The sequence below is a fragment of the Mesoplodon mirus genome (assembly GCF_964341445.2).
Source record: "Mesoplodon mirus genome assembly, chromosome: 11".
NCBI lineage: Eukaryota > Metazoa > Chordata > Mammalia > Artiodactyla > Ziphiidae > Mesoplodon > Mesoplodon mirus.
This window is the reverse complement of record NC_138987.1, coordinates 96,143,369-96,156,889: the sequence shown is the minus strand read 5'-3', so window position 1 is coordinate 96,156,889 and position 13,521 is coordinate 96,143,369. Positions and strand designations below refer to the sequence as shown.

General features: G+C 38.8%; 1 protein-coding gene across 2 annotated transcripts in view; it reads right to left on the bottom strand.

Moving 5' to 3' along the window:
- Window positions 1-12,334: 12,334 nt before the first annotated feature.
- The window catches only part of CD163 (CD163 molecule), a 36,208-nt gene continuing 35,021 nt past the window's right edge, over window positions 12,335-13,521 (bottom strand). For both annotated transcript variants that reach the window (XM_082636549.1, XM_082636548.1), the window contains exon 17: window positions 12,335-12,547. The gene's annotated coding sequence lies outside the window, so the exon portion shown is untranslated. The remainder of the gene's footprint in view (window positions 12,548-13,521) is intronic.

Sequence of the window (13,521 nt, the reverse complement as noted above, 5' to 3'; positions counted from 1 at the left end):
TCTGGACGTGCAGGCTCAGCGGCCATGGCTCACGGGGCTAGCCGCTCCGCGGCATGTGGGATCTTCTCGGACCGGGGCACGAACCCATGTCCCCTGCATCGGCAGGCAGACTCTCAACCACTGCACCACCAGGGAAGCCCAGTACTTTGCTTTTATTAATAGAGGAGATGACTTGGTAGTAAAACATAATATTAAACTTCCCTATTGTTTATATCTAGAAATGTACATAAACATTTCTTTCTTCTTTGCTTGTTTCTTCAACCTCTTACTGATTCCATAGTGGTGAGTATATTTTCTACCCTATTTACATAATCTTTCTCATTTCTCAATGGATATGAGTTATTTATCCTAACTTTTGGGCACCCACAAATAATTAACCCATTTGTAGTCAATAAGAAACCCAAATCAACACTCAATTTAACAAGCTACATTTCTTTAGTCTTTCTACCCTTTTTACCCTATCACATATTATGTTCTATCACATAATTTTCATAGCATCTTGTGAAAACTGCTAGACGTTTATTCCTGTATGGTTCTTTTCTCGACTGATAGAGGGTAGAGGTACAAGAATTTTATCCTACAGATCTCCACTTCATTTTCTTTGATTTAGTTTGGATATTGATTTAGATTTGTAAATTATATTTTTGACCTTATACCTAAATAGAGAAAATGAATGTGGTTTTCTCTATGTTTCCCATTGTCCTAGATTGATCTACCTGACTGTGGCACAGAGATGACTATGGGATCAATGGGTTGGTTTAGACCTAGGTTGGAGGAGATAGTGACAGGAAAAGAGTCCTCACACAGAAGGTGATGCAAAGTCATTCTTTCAAACTCTCTTCAGAGCAAAAGGATCTTCTGGATCACAATCAAACGGTTTCTCTTTGCTTTATGCTGCAGAGAGTCTGATCCTCATTTAGTAAATAGGTCTTCCTTCTCATTTAATCTTATTGCCTCTCATTGGCAACTGAGTGTTCTCTAACCTGGGTCACTTTTCTGTATAACGTAATTAGGGCAACTGCCAAGGGAATAAAACTTAGATCTGGTCCAGAGAATTATTACCACTTGGAGAGATCCAGGCAAACTTTTCTGGCAGGATACACAAAAAGGTAAAAATTGATGTGCAAAAAGACCGGGCTCATCAATTAATGAATTTGTCTTAGTGCTCATTTGATGGTTGAATGACATTAGAGATTCCAAAAGCTTTGTGTTGGTTAGCTGGAGAGAATGTTGCTTTTGTCTCTCTCTTGTATTTGATATATGTGGTGCACAGGACAGAATCAACTCTAGTTTTACCATTTCTGGAAAAAGTAATTGTGATAGCAAGATCAGATAACATTCATTCAAGCCATGCACCTATTAAAAGAGGTAGTAAAAACAAATATACTCTTTCAAATAAGAAATTTATTCATTTTTAAATTTAATTATTTTAAGCAGTGCAAAGTCAATAATACATAGATATTTTCTAGTAGGATTCTACCTCATTAAATATCTGATAAGTACACCAACCAAGTTTAACTTATTGAATTGATAATTGATGTGAGTGAAAATACTACAACTTATTCAACGTTGAGAGAAGTGAGGGAGAAAAAGGTAAGAACTGGGGAGTAAGGAGGGCCATTACAGAGATAAGAACCATGTATAAAACACAAAATTGCAAAAGAATCTGATGTGTTTAGGGAATGCTGATCAGGTCAATATTGCTTGTTCCTAAAATGACTGTAAGGAAATAGTGAGGCTGAAGAAAGAAAGTATTTAAAATTCCAAACATGGAGCTTCATAAACTGAGTTAAGGGCTTTGAGTTTCCTAATGTAGCTTATTGTTTCCCAAATTTTGATTTAAGGTAGAGCATGGGCAGTTTTAAAAAATAACTGTACAGATTGTTTAGAAAAATTTCCATTTTTTCATGGATATCTTTGGTAGCAATGTATGTTTTATTTTTGAACAAAATAAGTTAAAAAGGTAGTAAATGTAAAGAAAATATTGGTTAAATGATTATACAGTTAGAATAAAGGTGTGGAGACGTTCATTATGCAGTAATGCAAATAACTGAATTTTGGAAAATTTACTGTAGCTAATTATGAGCCAGTAATGTTTTTTATGCAGGAGAATGGCATTGTTTGGCTTACCTGCCCCTGTCTCCCCAGCTGTCTCTCTCTTTTGATTCAACTCCAGTAAACGTGTGAGGATGGTTTGCGATGGGAAAGAAAATAAGGGCATCTAAATGTGAAAGGAAGAGGCAAAACTGACACTACATAAAACCCTAAAGACTTCACCAAAAAATTGTTAGAATAATAAACTCAGTAAAGTTGCAGGATATAAAATCTATATACAAAAATCAGTTGCATTTCTACACACTGACAACAAACTGCCATAAGGAGAAATTAAGAAAACAAATCTATTTACAATTGCACCAAAAGAATAAAATATCTAGGAATAAATTTAACCAAGGAGATGAAAGACCTGTACATTGAAAACTCTAAGATATTGATGAAAGATATTGAAGAAGACACAAATAAATGGAAAGATATTCAGTGCTCATGGATTGGAAGATCTAATATTATTAACATGTCAATACTACCCAAAGCAGTTGCAGATTCACTGCAATCCTTATGAAAACTCCAATGGAAATTTTCACAGATACAGAATAAACAATCCTAAAATTTGCATGAAACCACAAAAGACCCTGAATAACCAAAGCAATCTTGAGGAAGGATAACAAAGCTGGAGGTGTCATTCTTCCTGATTTCAAACTATATTACAGAGCCATATTAATAAAAACAGTATGGTATTGATATAAAAATGGACACAGAGATCAATGGAACAGAATAGACAGCCCAGAAATAAACCTAAATTTGCATGGTCAATTAGTTTTTGACAAAGGAGCCAAGAATATACAATGGGGAAAGGACAGTCTTTTCAATTAATGGTGTTGAGAAAACTGGACAGCTACATGCAAAAGAATGAAACTGGACTACTATCTTACACTTCAGGGACATTCTGAATATGTGTAGTAAAATCTACCCTCAGAGGGCCTGGGGCTGGCCTGGGGCTGGAGCTCACATTACGTTTTGGGCATTCACAGAGAGCCCTAAATCAGGAAGCTTTAGGGAAAGAGATGTGCTCTCCTGGGAGTGCAGAGACGGGAGACCCAGGGTTCCTCTAAATCTTAGGTCTACTCTTGCCATCCCAGCAGCCCCTACTGCCCAGCTAAGCAGAGGAAAGTGAGTCCTCTACTTAGGGGTGGCCTTGAGGCTAGAGAGGCACAGGGTGAAAGCAGCATGTGGCTTATCTGGGGTCAGTGCTGAGGTATCCAAATATGGGCCCCAGCAGTGGAAGTAACTACTGAGTGGTCAGCTATCAGGCCTGCCAGCCTCTCACTACCAGCCCTAGGAGAGCCCTGACCCCAGACCCAGGAGAGAAGCAGTTCTCCTTGAAAGAATGAAAAAATGAAAACTAGCAACAGAAGGGCTGGGTGACAAATGAGCTGGGCATGGCTGAGGGAGAGAATGAGGAGTTGAGATCAGTGCCAGGCAAGAGCACAGGCCCGGGCAGGCAGCAAGGCAGGCAGCACTGTGGGCACTAGAAAAGGCCTGGAGCTGGGACTCAGCAGGCCAGCTTTCAGTGCCACATCAGCTGCTCACAAGCTGTTTGACCTTGGGCAAGCTAATCTGATTGTCTAATATTTTTGGTTCAGTGGAGCTGTGGTGGAAGTGAAGTTCCCTGAGATTACTTGTTTCTATCTAGCAGTTATAGGATGAGGCTTGGCCAATTGCCATCCAGATCTTCATGATTCCTATTGTGCCTGAAGCTGTGACCTCAGCACCCTTATCACCTAGGAGACGAGAGAGCTGCGGCAGAGAATTCCGTGTCCTCAGATCTCGATGGCAGAAGTTGTACCAGGGGCCAGTTTATTACCAAATGGTGTTCCTTGGCTCTATGCCTTGTTTGCTATGCTCTTCGTATTTTTTCTCTTTGTCATGTTTTCTTCCTTTTTACTTGAGATAGACCAACATGTAAAGAAATGTAAGTGCCATGGTGGGCTTTAGGACACAGGCCAACTATAATGAGGGAATGTGTGTATGGAGTGAGGAGAAGGTGTTATTATTATATGTTACATTATATTTTATATAATATATAACATATATAATATGTTATATATATATGTTATATTATATATAATATGTTATATATGTTATATTATATATGTATAATATATTATATATGTTATATATAATATGTTAAAATGCGGGGAACACGAGGAAAAATGTCTACTCTTCTCTGATCTCCAAGGTCTCAATGACCCAGGGCTAAAGGTCTTAGAATTATAATCTTATATGTGATAGAAGTACTTGGGTAACACAGGTCAGGACTGGGCTAAGTCCATTCCTGGTGTACCTGTGGAGTATGAGCAAGTATCAGGGGCCCTGCCTGAGCCTACATCATGCCTAGGCTTAAGGATATAAGGAACCCTGTGGGATAAGTGATGGGATAGATCATCATACAAACACCCTGGGGAGACTGAAAGTCCGTTTTTCTAGGGGACATTCTGACCACCTGTTGGCCATAATTCCCGCAGATTGTGTATGTCAGGTGACTTGCCTCTCCAGGTAAGGGCAGTTCCTTTCTTCTTCGTGCTGTTCTATGGCTCTCTTGTGACATCACTGGGAGAGGACTCCTTCGGTTCTCTGAATCAACCATATCACTCCTTCAATATGAACGTCAGATGTCCTACACATAGTCTGACCAGGTTTCCCTCACACAAAATTAAAATGCCTGGTCTGTAAAAGGTTATTGGATTTCTCTGAGGTAAAATAAAGTAGAACATGCTTTTAATTGTAAGCAACCAGAGCATCTAACCCCACACTGCCATTATATAAATGAGAATACATACTTTATTGTTGTAGTTGGAAAAGTTTAAGTCAATTGCCCCAAACTTCACATGAAGTCACTGTAACTCACAATCATCTGTATAAATGTCTCCATTTCCCTATTTCATGTTGCACTTCACTTCTGCCACTGTCCTTGAGACCCTTGTCTGCCTTAGAGTCCGAAGTCAGAACACAATTCCCCAAGTGATGATTTCAAAGAAGTCAAATTAGTGTTCCTTTTCCAGCAATGAGTGAAGTGGGTATCTCCTTCATGGAAGGGTACAGGTTTGTCACCTAGGCCTCTCTAAGTGACCAAGGAAAGTACAGCTATCCTTTCTGAGAGTAGAAAATCTGAGTGGGTTCCTATCTCTCTCATACATCAACTTTGCCCTTTTCAAGACATTTCTGTCATTTCTGTGTCCTCACAGAGGCTGGATAGATCTCGGTTTCTGTGGTTACACCTCCCTTCCACCCCTGTTCTCAGTCACTGATGCTGTGCTTCTATGACCATACTTCTCAAACTTGAATATTAGTTCCATGCACTGTCAAATGATTTTTGCACTAATTCTGCATGTGAACCAAAGTATAGCGTGTCTGGTGAAATGCCAGAATATGAACATTTTGTGACATTTCTTACATTACGAGGGCCATTGTCCCTAATATACTAGATTGACCTTCCTTACAGATATATAGTTTCTTGGGTTAGATGGGGGAGAACATTAATCCAGATTTCTTTAGAAACCCATAGGACCTTAGAGATAGAAGCATGAGAGCTCGTGTAGAAAATATCAGCCATAATATTTTTAAATTAGCAGATTAGAAAGCTGTTGTTTTCTTTTTTCTGTATGAGGTGAAAAGTTGTAAGCCTTCTGGTGAAGACTGGCGTTTTTTTATAGCTCATGTAGCAACTCCCGTTATATAACAAGCATTATAAAATTTGGGATTATCTGCATAGATACTTCAGAAATCAGGACAAGTCACAAAGAAAAGGTTGGTCTGTCACTGAGGACTGACTATTTTGGAGCTGTGTTTTCCTCCTTCCCATTTCTTGTGTATTCACCTTGAGAAATAGTAGTCTCTTGTTACAAGTTTTCCCCAGACTATGGGCCAAGAGTCATAAAGTCCTGTCATGACAGGATGGTTCTAAGTGTCTGATGATGTACAGAAATTTTTACAGTCTGCATCTCTTCCATTACTTCTGCTCTCTAAAATGAGTGTTATCATTCTTCTGGGTCACAGGTAGAATCAAACACTTTTCTTCGTGTTTCAGGCTGTCCCCTGGAGTCACCAAGGACCGAAGTTCTTGGAGGGCAGGAAGATGAGATGAGAGAAGATCCCCCACTATTCGTGAGGGTAACAAGAGAGCCCAGGGATTCTGAGGCTGAGATCTGTGCCCCTGGGCCATCAGTTTGAGAGTGGCTAAGCCTGCAAGGAGTCCTGTGACATCCTATCTCAGATGGGGGAGGTCTTTTGAGACCCTCATTATCTGTGTTTATACTGGAAAAAAAGATAATAAATATGTTGAGACTCTCAGAAAAGTTCTGTGCTACAGGAATTTTTTGTTGAACTGATAGCTTCTTACACTCAACTGTTTTTACTCAACTTAAATCTCAAGAGAATTTCCTATTTCCAGGTGAAATCCTAGGCGAGTGACTTACATTATCTTATTCTCCTAAAGCAACATATATAGTCATTCTTGCAGGGGAAGAAAAACTCATGGTCCTTAAAAGACCAAGCAGTCACTTAATCCAGGACCATAGCTGAGACTTTTCTCTCTCCATCTAAGATGATCTTGTAGCAAACTCATCTGAACATTCTGAAATATTCTGTCCACATTGCACTGTTTTCTTATATCAGCGCCATGCTTCTCTCCCATCTTGGAATGGAACATGGTTTCACAGAGACAGATGCCCAGAGAAGGAATTTCTATAGATTTTATTTTTCTACCCAAAGCTTCATGGCCCCCAAACATTTCTTCTTTATTATCAAGTGAAACTAATTTTTATCACTCCTCTCCCACATCAGGTTTTCTTTTCATGTAAGTTCCTAGAATAATTCTCCCTCAGCTTTACCTATCATGTTTACCTGTTTACCTCTGTTCACCTCTCTTAACCAAGTGCAATATGTTCATCCAGATGGGTCATTAAGGCATCTACTTGGAATCTCTAGTTGGAGAAGCATATAAGGAACTGGAGGGGGGTGGGGAGAGAGGGAGGCGGAAAGAGAAAGACAGGAAGAGAGAGACACAGAGGAAGCGAAGGGGGCAGGGGAAGGATGGACAAGAGAAGAAAGAGGAGGAGGGGGAGGGAGACAAAGAAAGAAGGAGTTGGGGGAAGGGAAGGAGGGGAGGATAGAGGAGTGGAGGGGCGAAGAGGAGAGAGATACCTGGACTGGAGACATGAAATAGATTGTTTTGAGGTGAAACAAACTGTCAGTAGAAATATTAAAGAAAAATCTGGCGCTACCTTTCAGAACTGTTAGGTGAGGAATTTCCACATTGAGTGGGAAGTTAAAATAGTCTGGGAAAGTCCCTTCATTGTCTAATAATTATAATAATTTGTGATAAAGAGCTGTTGAAATCACAGTTCATTTTGGTGTTTGTAAAACTGTGTGGATGTCTATTAAGGTGATATTCAAAATGTCCGTGGGATGTTGGTCTTTTCTGTCTGCATCTGTTTCTCTGGGGGGTGTGTGTCACTTTCTATGTTTGTATATTCTTTTTCTCTTCATAGGTGCTCCTGCAGTTTCTGGGGGCACCTTTCTTCTTTTTTATTTTCCATTTTATTTTTATTGTACTTTTAAAAATATGTTATTTATTAATTTTTTAAAATAAATTTATTTATTTATTTCTTGGTTGCGTTGGGTCTTCCTCACTTCATGTGGGCTTTCTCTAGTTGCAGAGAGTGGGAGTTACTCTTTTTTTCGGTGCGCAGGCTTCTCACTGCGGTGGCTTCTCTTGTTGTAGAGCACGGGCTCTAGGCACGCGGGCTTCAATAGTTGTAGCACATGGGCTCAGTAGTTGTGGTTTGCGGGCTCTAGAGTGCAGGCTCAGTAGTTGTGGTGCACGGGCTTAGTTGCTCCACGGCATTGGGATCTTCCCAGACCAGGGATTGAACCGGTGTCCCCTGCATTGGCAGGCGGATTCTTAACCACTGCGCCACCAGGGAAGTCCCTATTTATTAAATTTTATTGATTTTTCTTAATAGCTTGATTGTTTCAAAAGTTTTATTTTTTGTTTTCTTCATCTCTAGGCTTGTGCATTTCTTTTGTAGTTTTGTTTCTTAAGTTTCTGATTATTTCTTTTTGAGTATAATTTCTTTTACTCTGTCTCTCTCTCTGTCTCTGTCTCTCTGTCTGTCTGTCTGTCTCTCTCATTGGTCTACCTGCCCAACAAATTCTTTGTAAACGTTGTTTTATTCTTCATCTTTCACTACTTTGGAGTGAGAGGATACAACTCAAAAGCCAGATTGTCCTGCTCCTGAAATGTAATTTTTCTAAGGGTTAAGTGAATTCAAGGAGACCTGAGGTTCTAAAATCAGACATCAGACAAAAAGCCCTGTAGGTATTTAAAGCAGGAAGTGGTTTACTACAGGAAATCAAGTGCTTACAAAATCATCATCAGAAAGTTTCAAATACCCCAGGAAACCACTTCTGAAGGATGCACAAACACCAAGGCTAGCAATTTTCAGACAAGTGCAAAGGCCCCTGCAAAACTAAATCTCCCCTAAATAGGAGAACCTATCATTGGTGGAATTTACCTCAGCTTCTTCCTGCAAGTGATTGTGGGAAATTGTAAGTCTTCCAGCCCCCACCAGTTAGAGCATAAAAGGAGACAGAAGCAGTGAGGAACTGATGAGAGGAAATGCAGCTCTGTTGCCTATGTAGTGCAAAGGGGAGCGCTCTGTTTACCTTCAGCAGAAAACCTAGTGATCACACCACAGGACTCCTCTAGCTACTTCTATTTCTTTTCTTCACAGGGATTCTTCAGGGTGCTGGGTCAGGAGGGTTAAACATTGGTCACATACTATAATGAGTTCATTCTTCTAGAAACTAATTCCAAGAATGGAAACTATCCTCTTAGCTTTCTAAAAGAATACTACCATCACAATAGTTTTTCATTCATTGCCTTCAAATCTTGCTTACTTCAACTTACATATCTTCATGTGTGGGGCACCAACATTCTAGCCTTAATTTCCTGCCCAGGAAACCATTGCTCTTCAAAGATGCTCCCTGGCAAGGAATATGCCTAATATATTTATTTTAAAATACACATTGCTGGTCTTCCCTGGTGGCTCAGTGGTTGAGAGTCCACCTGCCGATGCAGGGGACACGGGTTCGTGCCCCGGTCCGGGAGGATCCCACATGCCTCAGAGCAGCTGGGCCTGTGAGCCATGGCCGCTGGCCCTGTGCGTCTGGAGCCTGTGCTTCACAACAGGAGAGGCCCCAGCAGTGAGAGGCCCGCGTACCACAAAACAAAAACAAAAACAAAAAAACCCCACATTGCTACCCAATCTCTGGGACATAAATTGAAATTCAAGATAGCCTTGAATAGACAGTTTTCTTCATGGACAGTGGTTGGTTACTTCCCTTATACTTGTATAAAAAATTTCCGAAGTCAAAAGGAGTTGTTTCTTATGCTAAGGATGTTATGGACTAAAACTTCCAGAAACCCCTCAGTTGCCACTCCCTTGATAAAATAATGCTCAATATAAAAATAAAAAATGGATGGTTCCATTGTACTATTAATGTCTTTCCCTGTGATCTTCATATATCATTTAAAATCAACAAACCCACATATTACTCCTTTAGCTATTTATATTAGTATTTTGAGTCATTAATCTTAAAATTTCAAACATCATTTTTAAATGGAAAGGCAAATATTTATATACTTTAAAAATATCTCACTCATGATTATTTAAATGCTATCTTCCCCTGATGTTCATACAAGGAGAAATAAACAGACTTTATATGAAAAAGGATAAAAATATTTGAACAGAGTTCTGCATAAGGAGGAAAGGGCTATTTTGGAGGAGGAAGATGTGCTGGAGTTAAGGAACCATTGAGGCTTTCATAGAAATGAAGCTATCTGATTTTACTAAACATTTCCTTTATGATATATATAGGATAAGGCCTGGCTAATTCAACGGAGACATTCATTATTCCCATTGTTTCTGTGGCTTCATCATCCTGATAACTCAGAAGGTGACACAACTGGGGCAGAGAATTCCTTTATCCTTATTTGCATCTTCATGTGTGAGTTTGAATCAGGCACCAGTGTACCCTTAAATGTGGCCTTTTGGCTATATGTCCTATCTGCAATGACCATCCTTTTCAATGTATTTTTCTTATTTTCCCCCCTTTTCAGTGAGGTTAATGAACACATTATCTCAATGTGGAGCCTAGAAAATATATATATACAGATATGGAAGGGAGGGGTTCCATTAACATGTGAGGTACTGAAAAATATGTTCCTTACTACATGGTCTGGGGAAACAATTCCTCTTCTCTGTGCTTTAGAGACTTTTCAATGACCCTGGGCTAAGAGTTCTTAAAACTCGCACTTTCACGTATGATAGAAATACCTGGGGGACACAGGTCAGGACTGGGCTAGGAAGTCCATTCCTGGTATACCTGTGAGCCTGAGGAAGTATTTGGGGCCCTAACAGAGCTGAGGTTAATGCCTAGGTATAAGGATATGGGAAACCCTATAGAATCTGAGGATCTGTGAAAGAGTTTCCAGGTATTTGTCTCTGACCCAGAGAACTTTATCTTAGTCTTGCTCAGATACAGATATTCTCTGTGCTGTATATAAGGATAAAGATGACAGTATTATAAAGATGGGCCATCTAGGAAGGCCAGGTGAGTATTCTCTATCCTTCACCTTTGGGTTTTTCTGCCCATAAGCTGGCAGCTCTCGTCAGGTCCACAGTCCATGCACTAGATAGTTTGAGACATCATACACAAATGTGGTCCCAGTGGGACAGCCCCCTCATGTTCTGCATGACACCTCCCCTTCCTCTCAGCGAAGTCTCTGAGCTTTCTCTCTGGGGAGAACATATATCAAACTTATGTTTCATTCTGAGCACTCATTAGTTCCTGTAGGTGGAAATGTTTCTCCTTTTTGTCTATTTCTGTGATGTTCCTCTTTCAACTGACTCAGGGATGAAGCCCTCACATTACGTGCTCAACAGTAAAAGGAAAGGTGACGCTGAATCTTTTCCAGTCAGTCGTTATAAATTTGATTTTGAAATAGGATTAAGGATAAAAGAACCCAAGCACGTGTAGAGATGGGACAGAGCGATACACAGTTAGTAGAAACTGTACTTCTAGTTTTGAACTTTGACCTTTTCCCGGGCTAGTGACATGCTGCTGGATACTCTCGTGACGCTGGGCAGTGGTGGCAGCGAGACACAGCTCCCAATGTCACACCATCACAAAGGCGAACAACCGTTCTGTACCCGGAGACAATTCCGTTTTTCGTTCTCAGTGCATCATTCAATGAATTATGTGAGGTGTCCAACATTATAAAACAAGCTTTGTATTAGATGATTTTGCCCAACTGTAGGCTAATGTAAGCGTTCTGAGCCCATTTAAGGTAGGCTAGGCTAAGCTGTCTTGTTCGGGAGGTTAAGAGTATTAAAAGTATTTCGATTTAGGATAGTTTCAATTTACCACGGGTTTATCAGGAGGCAACCCTATTGTAAGTCGAGGAAGATCTGTCTTTGAAATTGACAAGAGGTGCAAAAGAAAAGGGAAATGGGCCAAATGTCATGTTTCTACATGATACCTGCTTTGAAGCCCTAAGTGCTAGAAAAGGGTGCATGCAGTACTCAGATAGTGAAAAAGGATTAGAAATCGAGTTGCATCCAACACTTGGATATTTAACAAGTCAATAAACTCTAAACAGTCTTGAATTACTATATATCTTTCTTTAAATGTTAACCTTTCCTTATATTAATATGTTACATGGATAAGTGATTTTTAGTAAAATATAAACTTTCACTATAAGAGGTATATTTATATAGAAAAGACATAATTTATGCATTCATTTCAGCTTTAGTTATGCTGCCCTAAGAAACGAGGAAGTGAGCCATTGAGTCTTTGTACCTTTAGCAGGCTTTGCTGTGCATTTTTTGTCAGTGATCAGAATTACAGTGACAGAAAGAAGTGAAAGAACCCAAGAGCGTTATGCGTTGTAGAGATAACCATACGTTATTAATAAAACCTTCAAAAATCATTAACTTTCCCTTCATTAAAAAAAGTACAGGAAAAATAAGTTTGATTTGGTAATAAGAAGAAAATTATTACTTAAACCAAACTAGAAAAAGATACATGCAAATGAAAACATTGTCAAATAAAAATACATATTTATAAAATCCTAAAAAAGTCAGAAAGCCCATTCAGAAATTCATAACATCAAGAACAAGAAGTGAAGACAAATTCAAATCAGCAATATTCCTTTTTATTTATTTATTAAAAGGGTATTCCTTTTAATACCCTTGAAAGTCTTACATACAATTTTTAGTAGTCACATTCACCAATTTAATTTTTAGAAATTCATCAGCAGTCTTTGGAACACTAAGAGACAAAGGACTGTACTGTAATCTTCAGTATACAAGTAGATTCTAGCTCATTCAATAGTCCAGGTCTTCATCAAGGTACCTTAAATGCTGAACTAAAGACATAAATAGAAAAAGTGTTACTTTTCTCTTCATACGCACATGCTAGAAGAATTACATTATAATGTAATATAATGTATTACATTACATCTGTCCCTCTCTTTCTCTCTCTCTCTCTCTCACAGACACACAGACACACACACACACACACATGCTTGCTCACTCACATATATTAAAAATCATACTACTTTCCTGAACAGAAGACTTAAATGCAAAGATTTTCAAACCTCAGTGTGCATAAGAATTATTTCTATTCCAGAGAACTACAGTGCAGAAATGCCATTTTGAAAAGCACCCCCATGTGATTCTGAAGCAGTGGTTCAGTAGTGATTACTCTTTAAGGAAAAGGTAGTTTAATCATTATTTATTACATCAGAATAATATTCATATATTTGAGATTATCAGTCAAAACTACTCAATGCTCTGTGGTGACCTAAATGGGAAGGAAATCCAAAAAAGAGGGGATATATGTATATGTATAGCTGATTCACTTTGCTGTACAGTAGAAACTAACATAACATTGTAAAGCAACTATACTCCAATAAAAATTTTGTAAAAAGTCATTCACAGTCCTTAGTTTACAAACTGTTAGAATTTTTAAATGTTTCTTTACATGTATACACAGGATAACTTTATAGATGTAAATATTATGTTTAATTATATGCAATAACATGAACACAAAATTGGAATCATATTATTAAATTTTGTGCATGATTTTTCCTTTTTTAGTTGGCTGCACTATAATTTTTCCAGCCACTACCCCACTGATTGGCATTCATTTTGTTTCCAACTTTTGGGCAGTACTAACAAGGCTGCAAAAAGTAACCCTTGTATATTTGTTCTTACATACTAATAGCTTTATCTGTATGGAAGAACTTTTTAGGGGTAGAATTGTTGGATCAAAGGATCCGTGAAGTACTTTTTTTAAAATTAATAGAAGTTTCCAAATTGCTTTCTCCAAAGGCTACCA